Source organism: Dendrobates tinctorius, unplaced genomic scaffold, assembly GCF_039654945.1.
Source record: "Dendrobates tinctorius isolate UK_male_01 unplaced genomic scaffold, ASM3965494v1 ptg000048l, whole genome shotgun sequence".
In the NCBI taxonomy this organism is placed as follows: domain Eukaryota; kingdom Metazoa; phylum Chordata; class Amphibia; order Anura; family Dendrobatidae; genus Dendrobates; species Dendrobates tinctorius.
Genome location: NW_027361716.1, coordinates 6055001 through 6067500, shown reverse-complemented (window position 1 = coordinate 6067500; position 12500 = coordinate 6055001). Strand labels below are relative to the sequence as shown.

Genomic DNA, 12500 nt, shown 5'->3' with positions numbered 1-12500 from the left:
ACCATGATCAAGCTCAGTGATCAACCCTCTGGAAGACATCTCAGAAAATGAAAAGAAAATACAAGGTCTCAGTAAAATGCAAAAATCTGATTTAAAGTTATCATCAATGGGAACCATTCACAGTTTAAAGCTTTTCCCTCTTCATAATGTGGATTTGGAGTCAGTCAGCTCCAAAAACATCCTTAAAAATAATCCGAAAATGCTGAGAAGACTGAACATAATCATTTCCAAGTTAAAAAGACTTGATGTTCATTTGATCAGGCTTTGGAGCGTCTATTAACCATCTCAAGTTTCCAAAAATGTCCAGCGGTTAACTGAAATTACCATATCAATCTTAAGATGTTTTTCACTTTGAACAGCTCCATACCTATAATACAAGTCAACGGTAAGGTTCGAAAGACCCTATAAAGGGTCCTGATTGACTTTTGTGTGCTACAAAAAAAGCCACAAAACACATTCAAAAGACGCCGAAAAGAATTTTTAGAAAAACACCACCAAAAATGTTTATAAGGCACTTTAGGAAATTCTGGAAAACACAAGAAAAGATGGCTTAGAGAAAAATCAAAAACACTTCCTGAAGCCATTTTGGCTTCAAATCCTTGTCAGATTCACCCACTTGGAAAGAGTGTTATGTGAATATTGACTCAAGTCACAGAGTATGAGATTACTTGGTATGACATAGACAATGAGTGATATGGATAATTTTAAATTTTGCTAATCCTCCTTGATTGACAGCTAAGACAATGGTATTCCACGAATCCTTGAACTCTTTTTTTGTCTTTTATTATGTGGATTTTAAATTGCTTGTTTCATCATAAACATTGGGCATCCTCGATCTGAGTGCAGATGGAACTCAGATCACTGGATTCAAAGTCCAGAGTGCTAACCATTACACCATGGACCCAACCATGACACAGTCATGGCTGCGGCTTGTTGTGCTAAATAAAGCATATGAAATCGTGAACGATGGCGAAAACAGGCTCCAAAGCGCAGTGCAAATCTGCAATCATACACAATGGTAAATTGATATCTTATAAATTTCATTCCACAAATTTACCAACATTTCCACGATATCACAGCTAGGACAGTTTGAAATGTTGATGAAAAGTGGCTAGTAAAAAGATTGCTGTATCTGTTACTTGGAAAAAGTGTGAAAAAAATAAATTGCAAAACTTATACTGTTAGAAAACTCTTCATCGAGTAGTCGATAAAGATTAGCATTGCATGGTAAAAGGCTTCATCTGAGAGATAATTTAAGGTTTGTGCAAATCAAAGTGCATGTCCCAGTCCATTAGCCAGGACAGCGGTCTGTGGCTGCTGGACAAGATCAAGAGAAAAACCTCTTACCTGATGGCACCCACGGTGCTTCTTTTGATTAGCGGCAAGTCGCACATGTAATGTTGCTACAGAATAGATTATCTAAAGAACAGTCAAAGATAAAGTCAGTTTGGTCCTGGAAACTCGCTCCATAACAGATCACTGTCATGGGGAATAGACTAGTAAACATGCAAATTGAACAACAAAGACAAAAGGTCAAAAAGATAACGAAACATAGACGTAGTCGGCAGGATTTGAACCTGCACGGGGAGACCCCAATGGATTTCTAGTTCATCGCCTTAACCACTCGGCCACAACTACTCAGACATCAAGCTGTTATGAGTTTCACACACGTTTTCTAATAGCACCATGATCAAGCTCAGTGATCAACCCTCTGGAAGACATCTCAGAAAATGAAAAGAAAATACAAGGTCTCAGTAAAATGCAAAAATCTGATTTAAAGTTATCATCAATGGGAACCATTCACAGTTTAAAGCTTTTCCCTCTTCATAATGTGGATTTGGAGTCAGTCAGCTCCAAAAACATCCTTAAAAATAATCCGAAAATGCTGAGAAGACTGAACATAATCATTTCCAAGTAAAAAAGACTTGATGTTCATTTGATCAGGCTTTGGAGCGTCTATTAACCATCTCAAGTTTCCAAAAATGTCCAGCGGTTAACTGAAATTACCATATCAATCTTAAGATGTTTTTCACTTTGAACAGCTCCATACCTATAATACAAGTCAACGGTAAGGTTCGAAAGACCCTATAAAGGGTCCTGATTGACTTTTGTGTGCTACCAAAAAAGCCACAAAACACATTCAAAAGACGCCGAAAAGAATTTTTAGAAAAACACCACCAAAAATGTTTATAAGGCACTTTAGGAAATTCTGGAAAACACAAGAAAAGATGGCTTAGAGAAAAATCAAAAACACTTCCTGAAGCCATTTTGGCTTCAAATCCTTGTCAGATTCACCCACTTGGAAAGAGTGTTATGTGAATATTGACTCAAGTCACAGAGTATGAGATTGCTTGGTATGACATAGACAATGAGTGATATAGACTATTTTAATTTTTGCTAATCCTCCTTGATTGACAGCTAAGACCATGGTATTCCACGAATCCTTGAACTCTTTTTTTGTCTTTTATTATGTGGATTTTAAATTGCTTGTTTCATCATAAACATTGGGCATCGTCGATCTGAGTGCAGATGGAAAAATCAAAATATGTGCCCAGGTTCCACTGAGATTTGAACTCATATCACTGGATTCAAAGTCCAGAGTGCTAACCATTACACCATGGAACCAACCATGACAGAGTCATGGCTGCGGCTTGTTGTGCTGAATAAAGCATATGAAATCGTGAACGATTTCGAAAACAGGCTCCAAAGCTGCAGTGCAAATCTGCAATCATACACAATGGTAAATTGATATCTTATAAATTTCATTCCACAAATTTACCAACATTTCCATGATATCACAGCTAGGACAGTTTGAAATGTTGATGAAAAGTGGCTAGTAAAAAGATTGCTGTATCTGTTACTTGGAAAAAGTGTGAAAAAAATAAATTGCAAAACTTATACTGTTAGAAAACTGTTCATCGAGTAGTCGATAAAGATTAGCATTGCATGGTAAAAGGCTTCATCTGAGAGATAATTTAAGGTTTGTGCAAATCAAAGTGCATGTCCCAGTCCATTAGCCAGGACAGCGGTCTGTGGCTGCTGGACAAGATCAAGAGAAAAACCTCTTACCTGATGGCACCCACGGTGCTTCTTTTGATTAGCGGCAAGTCGCACATGTAATGTTGCTACAGAATAGATTATCTAAAGAACAGTCAAAGATAAAGTCAGTTTGGTCCTGGAAACTCGCTCCATAACAGATCACTGTCATGGGGAATAGACTAGTAAACATGCAAATTGAACAACAAAGACAAAAGGTCAAAAAGATAATGAAACATAGACGTTGTCGGCAGGATTTGAACCTGCGCAGGGACGATTTCTAGTCCATCGCCTTAACCACTCGGCCACAACTACTCAGACATCAAGCTGTTATGAGTTTCACACACGTTTTCTAATAGCACCATGATCAAGCTCAGTGATCAACCCTCTGGAAGACATCTCAGAAAATGAAAAGAAAATACAAGGTCTCAGTAAAATGCAAAAATCTGATTTAAAGTTATCATCAATGGGAACCATTCACAGTTTAAAGCTTTTCCCTCTTCATAATGTGGATTTGGAGTCAGTCAGCTCCAAAAACATCCTTAAAAATAATCCGAAAATGCTGAGAAGACTGAACATAATCATTTCCAAGTAAAAAAGACTTGATGTTCATTTGATGAGGCTTTGGAGCGTCTATTAACCATCTCAAGTTTCCAAAAATGTCCAGCGGTTAACTGAAATTACCATATCAATCTTAAGATGTTTTTCACTTTGAACAGCTCCATACCTATAATACAAGTCAACGGTAAGGTTCGAAAGACCCTATAAAGGGTCCTGATTGACTTTTGTGTGCTACAAAAAAAGCCACAAAACACATTCAAAAGACGCCGAAAAGAATTTTTAGAAAAACACCACCAAAAATGTTTATAAGGCACTTTAGGAAATTCTGGAAAACACAAGAAAAGATGGCTTAGAGAAAAATCAAAAACACTTCCTGAAGCCATTTTGGCTTCAAATCCTTGTCAGATTCACCCACTTGGAAAGAGTGTTATGTGAATATTGACTCAAGTCACAGAGTATGAGATTGCTTAGTATGACATAGACAATGAGTGATATAGACAAATTTAATTTTTGCTAATCCTCCTTGATTGACAGTCTTTTATTATGTGGATTTTAAATTGCTTTTTTCATCATAAACATTGGGCATCGTCGATCTGAGTGCAGATGGAAAAATCAAAATGTGTCCCCAGGTTCCACTGAGATTGGAACTCAGATCACTGGATTTAAAGTCCAGAGTGCTAACCATTACACCATGGAACCAACCATGACACAGTCATGGCTGCGGCTTGTTGTGCTGAATAAAGCATATGAAATCGTGAACGATGGCGAAAACAGGCTCCAAAGCTGCAGTGCAAATCTGCAATCATACACAATGGTAAATTGATATCTTATAAATTTCATTCCACAAATTTACCAACATTTCCACGATATCACAGCTAGGACAGTTTGAAATGTTGATGAAAAGTGGCTAGTAAAAAGATTGCTGTATCTGTTACTTGGAAAAAGTGTGAAAAAAATAAATTGCAAAACTTATACTGTTAGAAAACTGCTCATCCAGTAGTCGATAAAGATTAGCATTGCATGGTAAAAGGCTTCATCTGAGAGATAATTTAAGGTTTGTGCAAATCAAAGTGCATGTCCCAGTCCATTAGCCACGACAGCGGGCTGCTGGACAAGATCAAGAGAAAAACCTCTTACCTGATGGCACCCACGGTGCTTCTTTTGATTAGCGGCAAGTCGCACATGTAATGTTGCTACAGAATAGATTATCTAAAGAACAGTCAAAGATAAAGTCAGTTTGGTCCTGGAAACTCGCTCCATAACAGATCACTGTCATGGGGAATAGACTAGTAAACATGCAAATTGAACAACAAAGACAAAAGGTCAAAAAGATAATGAAACATAGACATAGTCGGCAGGATTTGAACCTGCACGGGGAGACCCCAATGGATTTCTAGTCTATCGCCTTAACCACTCGGCCACAACTACTCAGACGTCAAGCTGTTATGAGTTTCACACACGTTTTCTAATAGCACCATGATCAAGCTCAGTGATCAACCCTCTGGAAGACATCTCAGAAAATGAAAAGAAAATACAAGGTCTCAGTAAAATGCAAAAATCTGATTTAAAGTTATCATCAATGGGAACCATTCACAGTTTAAAGCTTTTCCCTCTTCATAATGTGGATTTGGAGTCAGTCAGCTCCAAAAACATCCTTAAAAATAATCCGAAAATGCTGAGAAGACTGAACATAATCATTTCCAAGTAAAAAAGACTTGATGTTCATTTGATCAGGCTTTGGAGCGTCTATTAACCATGTCAAGTTTCCAAAAATGTCCAGCGGTTAACTGAAATTACCATATCAATCTTAAGATGTTTTTCACTTTGAACAGCTCCATACCTATAATACAAGTCAACGGTAAGGTTCGAAAGACCCTATAAAGGGTCCTGATTGACTTTTGTGTGCTACAAAAAAAGCCACAAAACACATTCAAAAGACGCCGAAAAGAATTTTTAGAAAAACACCACCAAAAATGTTTATAAGGCACTTTAGGAAATTCTGGAAAACACAAGAAAAGATGGCTTAGAGAAAAATCAAAAACACTTCCTGAAGCCATTTTGGCTTCAAATCCTTGTCAGATTCACCCACTTGGAAAGAGTGTTATCTGAATATTGACTCAAGTCAATTGACAGCTAAGACCATGGTATTCCACGAATCCTTGAACTCTTTTTTTGTCTTTTATTATGTGGATTTTAAATTGCTTGTTTCATCATAAACATTGTGCATCGTCGATCTGAGTGCAGATGGAAAAATCGAAATGTGTGCCCAGGTTCCACTGAGATGTGAACTCAGATCACTGGATTCAAAGTCCAGAGTGCTAACCATTACACCATGGAACCAACCATGACACAGTCATGGCTGCGGCTTGTTGTGCTGAATAAAGCATATGAAATCGTGAACGATGGCGAAAACAGGCTCCAAAGCTGCAGTGCAAATCTGAAATCATACACAATGGTAAATTGATATCTTATAAATTTCATTCCACAAATTTACCAACATTTCCACGATATCACAGCTAGGACAGTTTGAAATGTTGATGAAAAGTGGCTAGTAAAAAGATTGCTGTATCTGTTACTTGGAAAAAGTGTGAAAAAAATAAATTGCAAAACTTATACTGTTAGAAAACTGTTCATCCAGTAGTCGATAAAGATTAGCATTGCATGGTAAAAGGCTTCATCTGAGAGATAATTTAAGGTTTGTGCAAATCAAAGTGCATGTCCCAGTCCATTAGCCAGGACAGCGGTCTGTGGCTGCTGGACAAGATCAAGAGAAAAACCTCTTACCTGATGGCACCCACGGTGCTTCTTTTGATTAGCGGCAAGTCGCACATGTAATGTTGCTACAGAATAGATTATCTAAAGAACAGTCAAAGATAAAGTCAGTTTGGTCCTGGAAACTCGCTCCATAACAGTTCACTGTCATGGGGAATAGACTAGTAAACATGCAAATTGAACAACAAAGACAAAAGGTCAAAAAGATAATGAAACATAGACGTAGTCGGCAGGATTTGAACCTGCACGGGGAGACCCCAATGGATTTCTAGTCTATCGCCTTAACCACTCGGCCACAACTACTCAGACGTCAAGCTGTTATGAGTTTCACACACGTTTTCTAATAGCACCATGATCAAGCTCAGTGATCAACCCTCTGGAAGACATCTCAGAAAATGAAAAGAAAATACAAGGTCTCAGTAAAATGCAAAAATCTGATTTAAAGTTATCATCAATGGGAACCATTCACAGTTTAAAGCTTTTCCCTCTTCATAATGTGGATTTGGAGTCAGTCAGCTCCAAAAACATCCTTAAAAATAATCCGAAAATGCTGAGAAGACTGAACATAATCATTTCCAAGTAAAAAAGACTTGATGTTCATTTGATCAGGCTTTGGAGCGTCTATTAACCATCTCAAGTTTCCAAAAATGTCCAGCGGTTAACTGAAATTACCATATCAATCTTAAGATGTTTTTCACTTTGAACAGCTCCATACCTATAATACAAGTCAACGGTAAGGTTCGAAAGACCCTATAAAGGGTCCTGATTGACTTTTGTGTGCTACAAAAAAAGCCACAAAACACATTCAAAAGACGCCGAAAAGAATTTTTAGAAAAACACCACCAAAAATGTTTATAAGGCACTTTAGGAAATTCTGGAAAACACAAGAAAAGATGGCTTAGAGAAAAATCAAAAACACTTCCTGAAGCCATTTTGGCTTCAAATCCTTGTCAGATTCACCCACTTGGAAAGAGTGTTATGTGAATATTGACTCAAGTCAATTGACAGCTAAGACCATGGTATTCCACGAATCCTTGAACTCTTTTTTTGTCTTTTATTATGTGGATTTTAAATTGCTTGTTTCATCATAAACATTGTGCATCGTCGATCTGAGTGCAGATGGAAAAATCGAAATGAGTGCCCAGGTTCCACTGAGATTTGAACTCAGATCACTGGATTCAAAGTCCAGAGTGCTAACCATTACACCATGGAACCAACCATGACACAGTCATGGCTGCGGCTTGTTGTGCTGAATAAAGCATATGAAATCGTGAACAATGGCGAAAACAGGCTCCAAAGCTGCAGTGCAAATCTGCAATCATACACAATGGTAAATTGATATCTTATAAATTTCATTCCACAAATTTACCAACATTTCCACGATATCACAGCTAGGACAGTTTGAAATGTTGATGAAAAGTGGCTAGTAAAAAGATTGCTGTATCTGTTACTTGGAAAAAGTGTGAAAAAAATAAATTGCAAAACTTATACTGTTAGAAAACTGTTCATCCAGTAGTCGATAAAGATTAGCATTGCATGGTAAAAGGCTTCATCTGAGAGATAATTTAAGGTTTGTGCAAATCAAAGTGCATGTCCCAGTCCATTAGCCAGGACAGCGGTCTGTGGCTGCTGGACAAGATCAAGAGAAAAACCTCTTACCTGAAGGCACCCACGGTGCTTCTTTTGATTAGCGGCAAGTCGCACATGTAATGTTGCTACAGAATAGATTATCTAAAGAACAGTCAAAGATAAAGTCAGTTTGGTCCTGGAAACTCGCTCCATAACAGATCACTGTCATGGGGAATAGACTAGTAAACATGCAAATTGAACAACAAAGACAAAAGGTCAAAAAGATAATGAAACATAGACGTAGTCGGCAGGATTTGAACCTGCACGGGGAGACCCCAATGGATTTCTAGTCTATCGCCTTAACCACTCGGCCACAACTACTCAGATGTCAAGCTGTTATGAGTTTCACACACGTTTTCTAATAGCACCATGATCAAGCTCAGTGATCAACCCTCTGGAAGACATCTCAGAAAATGAAAAGAAAATACAAGGTCTCAGTAAAATGCAAAAATCTGATTTAAAGTTATCATCAATGGGAACCATTCACAGTTTAAAGCTTTTCCCTCTTCATAATGTGGATTTGGAGTCAGTCAGCTCCAAAAACATCCTTAAAAATAATCCGAAAATGCTGAGAAGACTGAACATAATCATTTCCAAGTAAAAAAGACTTGATGTTCATTTGATCAGGCTTTGGAGCGTCTATTAACCATCTCAAGTTTCCAAAAATGTCCAGCGGTTAACTGAAATTACCATATCAATCTTAAGATGTTTTTCACTTTGAACAGCTCCATACCTATAATACAAGTCAACGGTAAGGTTCGAAAGACCCTATAAAGGGTCCTGATTGACTTTTGTGTGCTACAAAAAAAGCCACAAAACACATTCAAAAGACGCCGAAAAGAATTTTTAGAAAAACACCACCAAAAATGTTTATAAGGCACTTTAGGAAATTCTGGAAAACACAAGAAAAGATGGCTTAGAGAAAAATCAAAAACACTTCCTGAAGCCATTTTGGCTTCAAATCCTTGTCAGATTCACCCACTTGGAAAGAGTGTTATGTGAATATTGACTCAAGTCACAGAGTATGAGATTGCTTGGTATGACATAGACAATGAGTGATATAGACAATTTTAATTTTTGCTAATCCTCCTTGATTGACAGCTAAGACCATGGTATTCCACAAATCCTTGAACTCTTTTTTTGTCTTTTATTATGTGGATTTTAAATTGCTTGTTTCAGCATAAACATTGGGCATCGTCGATGTGAGTGCAGATGGGAAAATCGAAATGTGTGCCCAGGTTCCACTGAGATTTGAACTCAGATCACTGGATTCAAAGTCCAGAGTGCTAACCATTACACCATGGAACCAACCATGACACAGTCATGGCTGTGGCTTGTTGTGCTGAATAAAGCATATGAAATCGTGAACGATGGCGAAAACAGGCTCCAAAGCTGCAGTGCAAATCTGCAATCATACACAATGGTAAATTGATATCTTATAAATTTCATTCCACAAATTTACCAACATTTCCACGATATCACAGCTAGGACAGTTTGAAATGTTGATGAAAAGTGGCTAGTAAAAAGATTGCTGTATCTGTTACTTGGAAAAAGTGTGAAAAAAATAAATTGCAAAACTTATACTGTTAGAAAACTGTTCATCCAGTAGTTGATAAAGATTAGCATTGCATGGTAAAAGGCTTCATCTGAGAGATAATTTAAGGTTTGTGCAAATCAAAGTGCATGTCCCAGTCCATTAGCCAGGACAGTGGTCTGTGGCTGCTGGACAAGATCAAGAGAAAAACCTCTTACCTGATGGCACCCACGGTGCTTCTTTTGATTAGCGGCAAGTCGCACATGTAATGTTGCTACAGAATAGATTATCTAAAGAACAGTCAAAGATAAAGTCAGTTTGGTCCTGGAAACTCGCTCCATAACAGTTCACTGTCATGGGGAATAGACTAGTAAACATGCAAATTGAACAACAAAGACAAAAGGTCAAAAAGAAAATGAAACATAGACGTAGTCGGCAGGATTTGAACCTGCACGGGGAGACCCCAATGGATTTCTAGTCTATCGCCTTAACCACTCGGCCACAGCTACTCAGACGTCAAGCTGTTATGAGTTTCACACACGTTTTCTAATAGCACCATGATCAAGCTCAGTGATCAACCCTCTGGAAGACATCTCAGAAAATGAAAAGAAAATACAAGGTCTCAGTAAAATGCAAAAATCTGATTTAAAGTTATCATCAATGGGAACCATTCACAGTTTAAAGCTTTTCCCTCTTCATAATGTGGATTTGGAGTCAGTCAGCTCCAAAAACATCCTTAAAAATAATGCGAAAATGCTGAGAAGACTGAACATAATCATTTCCAAGTAAAAAAGACTTGATGTTCATTTGATCAGGCTTTGGAGCGTCTATTAACCATCTCAAGTTTCCAAAAATGTCCAGCGGTTAACTGAAATTACCATATCAATCTTAAGATGTTTTTCACTTTGAACAGCTCCATACCTATAATACAAGTCAACGGTAAGGTTCGAAAGACCCTATAAAGGGTCCTGATTGACTTTTGTGTGCTACAAAAAAAGCCACAAAACAAATTCAAAAGACGCCGAAAAGAATTTTTAGAAAAACACCACCAAAAATGTTTATAAGGCACTTTAGGAAATTCTGGAAAACACAAGAAAAGATGGCTTAGAGAAAAATCAAAAACACTTCCTGAAGCCATTTTGGCTTCAAATCCTTGTCAGATTCACCCACTTGGAAAGAGTGTTATGTGAATATTGACTCAAGTCAATTGACAGCTAAGACCATGGTATTCCACGAATCCTTGAACTCTTTTATTATGTGGATTTTAAATTGCTTGTTTCAGTTTCATCATAAACATTGTGCATCGTCGATCTGAGTGCAGATGGAAAAATCGAAATGTGTGCCCAGGTTCCACTGAGATTTGAACTCAGATCACTGGATTCAAAGTCCAGAGTGCTAACCATTACACCATGGAACCAACCATGACAAAGTCATGGCTGCGGCTTGTTGTGCTGAATAAAGCATATGAAATCGTGAACGATGGCAAAAACAGGCTCCAAAGCTGCAGTGCAAATCTGCAATCATACACAATGGTAAATTGATATCTTATAAATTTCATTCCACAAATTTACCAACATTTCCACGATATCACAGCTAGGACAGTTTGAAATGTTGATGAAAAGTGGCTAGTAAAAAGATTGCTGTATCTGTTACTTGGAAAAAGTGTGAAAAAAATAAATTGCAAAACTTATACTGTTAGAAAACTGTTCATCCAGTAGTCGATAAAGATTAGCATTGCATGGTAAAAGGCTTCATCTGAGAGATAATTTAAGGTTTGTGCAAATCAAAGTGCATGTCCCAGTCCATTAGCCAGGACAGCGGTCTGTGGCTGCTGGACAAGATCAAGAGAAAAACCTCTTACCTGATGGCACCCACGGTGCTTCTTTTGATTAGCGGCAAGTCGCACATGTAATGTTGCTACAGAATAGATTATCTAAAGAACAGTCAAAGATAAAGTCAGTTTGGTCCTGGAAACTCGTTCCTAACAGATCACTGTCATGGGGAATAGACTAGTAAACATGCAAATTGAACAACAAAGACAAAAGGTCAAAAAGATAATGAAACATAGACATAGTCGGCAGGATTTGAACCTGCACGGGGACACCCCAATGGATTTCGAGTCCATCGCCTTAACGACTCGGCCACAACTACTCAGACGGCAAGCTGTTATGAGTTTCACACACGTTTTCTAATAGCACCATGATCAAGCTCAGTGATCAACCCTCTGGAAGACATCTCAGAAAATGAAAAGAAAATACAAGGTCTCAGTAAAATGCAAAAATCTGATTTAAAGTTATCATCAATGGGAACCATTCACAGTTTAAAGCTTTTCCCTCTTCATAATGTGGATTTGGAGTCAGTCAGCTCCAAAAACATCCTTAAAAATAATCCGAAAATGCTGAGAAGACTGAACATAATCATTTCCAAGTAAAAAAGACTTGATGTTCATTTGATCAGGCTTTGGAGCGTCTATTAACCATCTCAAGTTTCCAAAAATGTCCAGCGGTTAACTGAAATTACCATATCAATCTTAAGATGTTTTTCACTTTGAACAGCTCCATACCTATAATACAAGTCAACGGTAAGGTTCGAAAGACCCTATAAAGGGTCCTGATTGACTTTTGTGTGCTACAAAAAAAGCCACAAAACACATTCAAAAGACGCCGAAAAGAATTTTTAGAAAAACACCACCAAAAATGTTTATAAGGCACTTTAGGAAATTCTGGAAAACACAAGAAAAGATGGCTTAGAGAAAAATCAAAAACACTTCCTGAAGCCATTTTGGCTTCAAATCCTTGTCAGATTCACCCACTTGGAAAGAGTGTTATGTGAATATTGACTCAAGTCACAGAGTATGAGATTGCTTGGTATGACATAGACAATAAGTGATATAGACAATTTTAATTTTTGCTAATCCTCCTTGATTGACAGCTTTGACCATGGTATTCCATGAATCCTTGAACTCTTT

The 12500-nt window shown here is 37.7% G+C and overlaps 10 non-coding genes across 10 annotated transcripts; all 10 read right to left on the bottom strand.

Annotated features, from left to right (window-relative positions):
• Positions 1-1556: 1556 nt before the first annotated feature.
• On the bottom strand, positions 1557-1638 carry TRNAS-AGA (transfer RNA serine (anticodon AGA)). The gene has a single exon. It is a non-coding gene; the product is annotated as a tRNA-Ser (tRNA).
• A 915-nt stretch (positions 1639-2553) lies between these two features.
• On the bottom strand, positions 2554-2625 carry TRNAQ-UUG (transfer RNA glutamine (anticodon UUG)). Its single transcript has one exon. It is a non-coding gene; the product is annotated as a tRNA-Gln (tRNA).
• A 2318-nt stretch (positions 2626-4943) lies between these two features.
• On the bottom strand, positions 4944-5025 carry TRNAS-AGA (transfer RNA serine (anticodon AGA)). Its single transcript has one exon. It is a non-coding gene; the product is annotated as a tRNA-Ser (tRNA).
• Positions 5026-5865: 840 nt separating this feature from the next.
• On the bottom strand, positions 5866-5937 carry TRNAQ-UUG (transfer RNA glutamine (anticodon UUG)). The gene has a single exon. It is a non-coding gene; the product is annotated as a tRNA-Gln (tRNA).
• A 653-nt stretch (positions 5938-6590) lies between these two features.
• On the bottom strand, positions 6591-6672 carry TRNAS-AGA (transfer RNA serine (anticodon AGA)). The gene has a single exon. It is a non-coding gene; the product is annotated as a tRNA-Ser (tRNA).
• Positions 6673-7512: 840 nt separating this feature from the next.
• On the bottom strand, positions 7513-7584 carry TRNAQ-UUG (transfer RNA glutamine (anticodon UUG)). The gene has a single exon. It is a non-coding gene; the product is annotated as a tRNA-Gln (tRNA).
• A 653-nt stretch (positions 7585-8237) lies between these two features.
• On the bottom strand, positions 8238-8319 carry TRNAS-AGA (transfer RNA serine (anticodon AGA)). The gene has a single exon. It is a non-coding gene; the product is annotated as a tRNA-Ser (tRNA).
• A 915-nt stretch (positions 8320-9234) lies between these two features.
• TRNAQ-UUG (transfer RNA glutamine (anticodon UUG)) lies at positions 9235-9306 on the bottom strand. The gene has a single exon. It is a non-coding gene; the product is annotated as a tRNA-Gln (tRNA).
• Positions 9307-10877: 1571 nt separating this feature from the next.
• On the bottom strand, positions 10878-10949 carry TRNAQ-UUG (transfer RNA glutamine (anticodon UUG)). Its single transcript has one exon. It is a non-coding gene; the product is annotated as a tRNA-Gln (tRNA).
• A 652-nt stretch (positions 10950-11601) lies between these two features.
• Positions 11602-11683, bottom strand: TRNAS-CGA (transfer RNA serine (anticodon CGA)). Its single transcript has one exon. It is a non-coding gene; the product is annotated as a tRNA-Ser (tRNA).
• Positions 11684-12500: the final 817 nt, after the last annotated feature.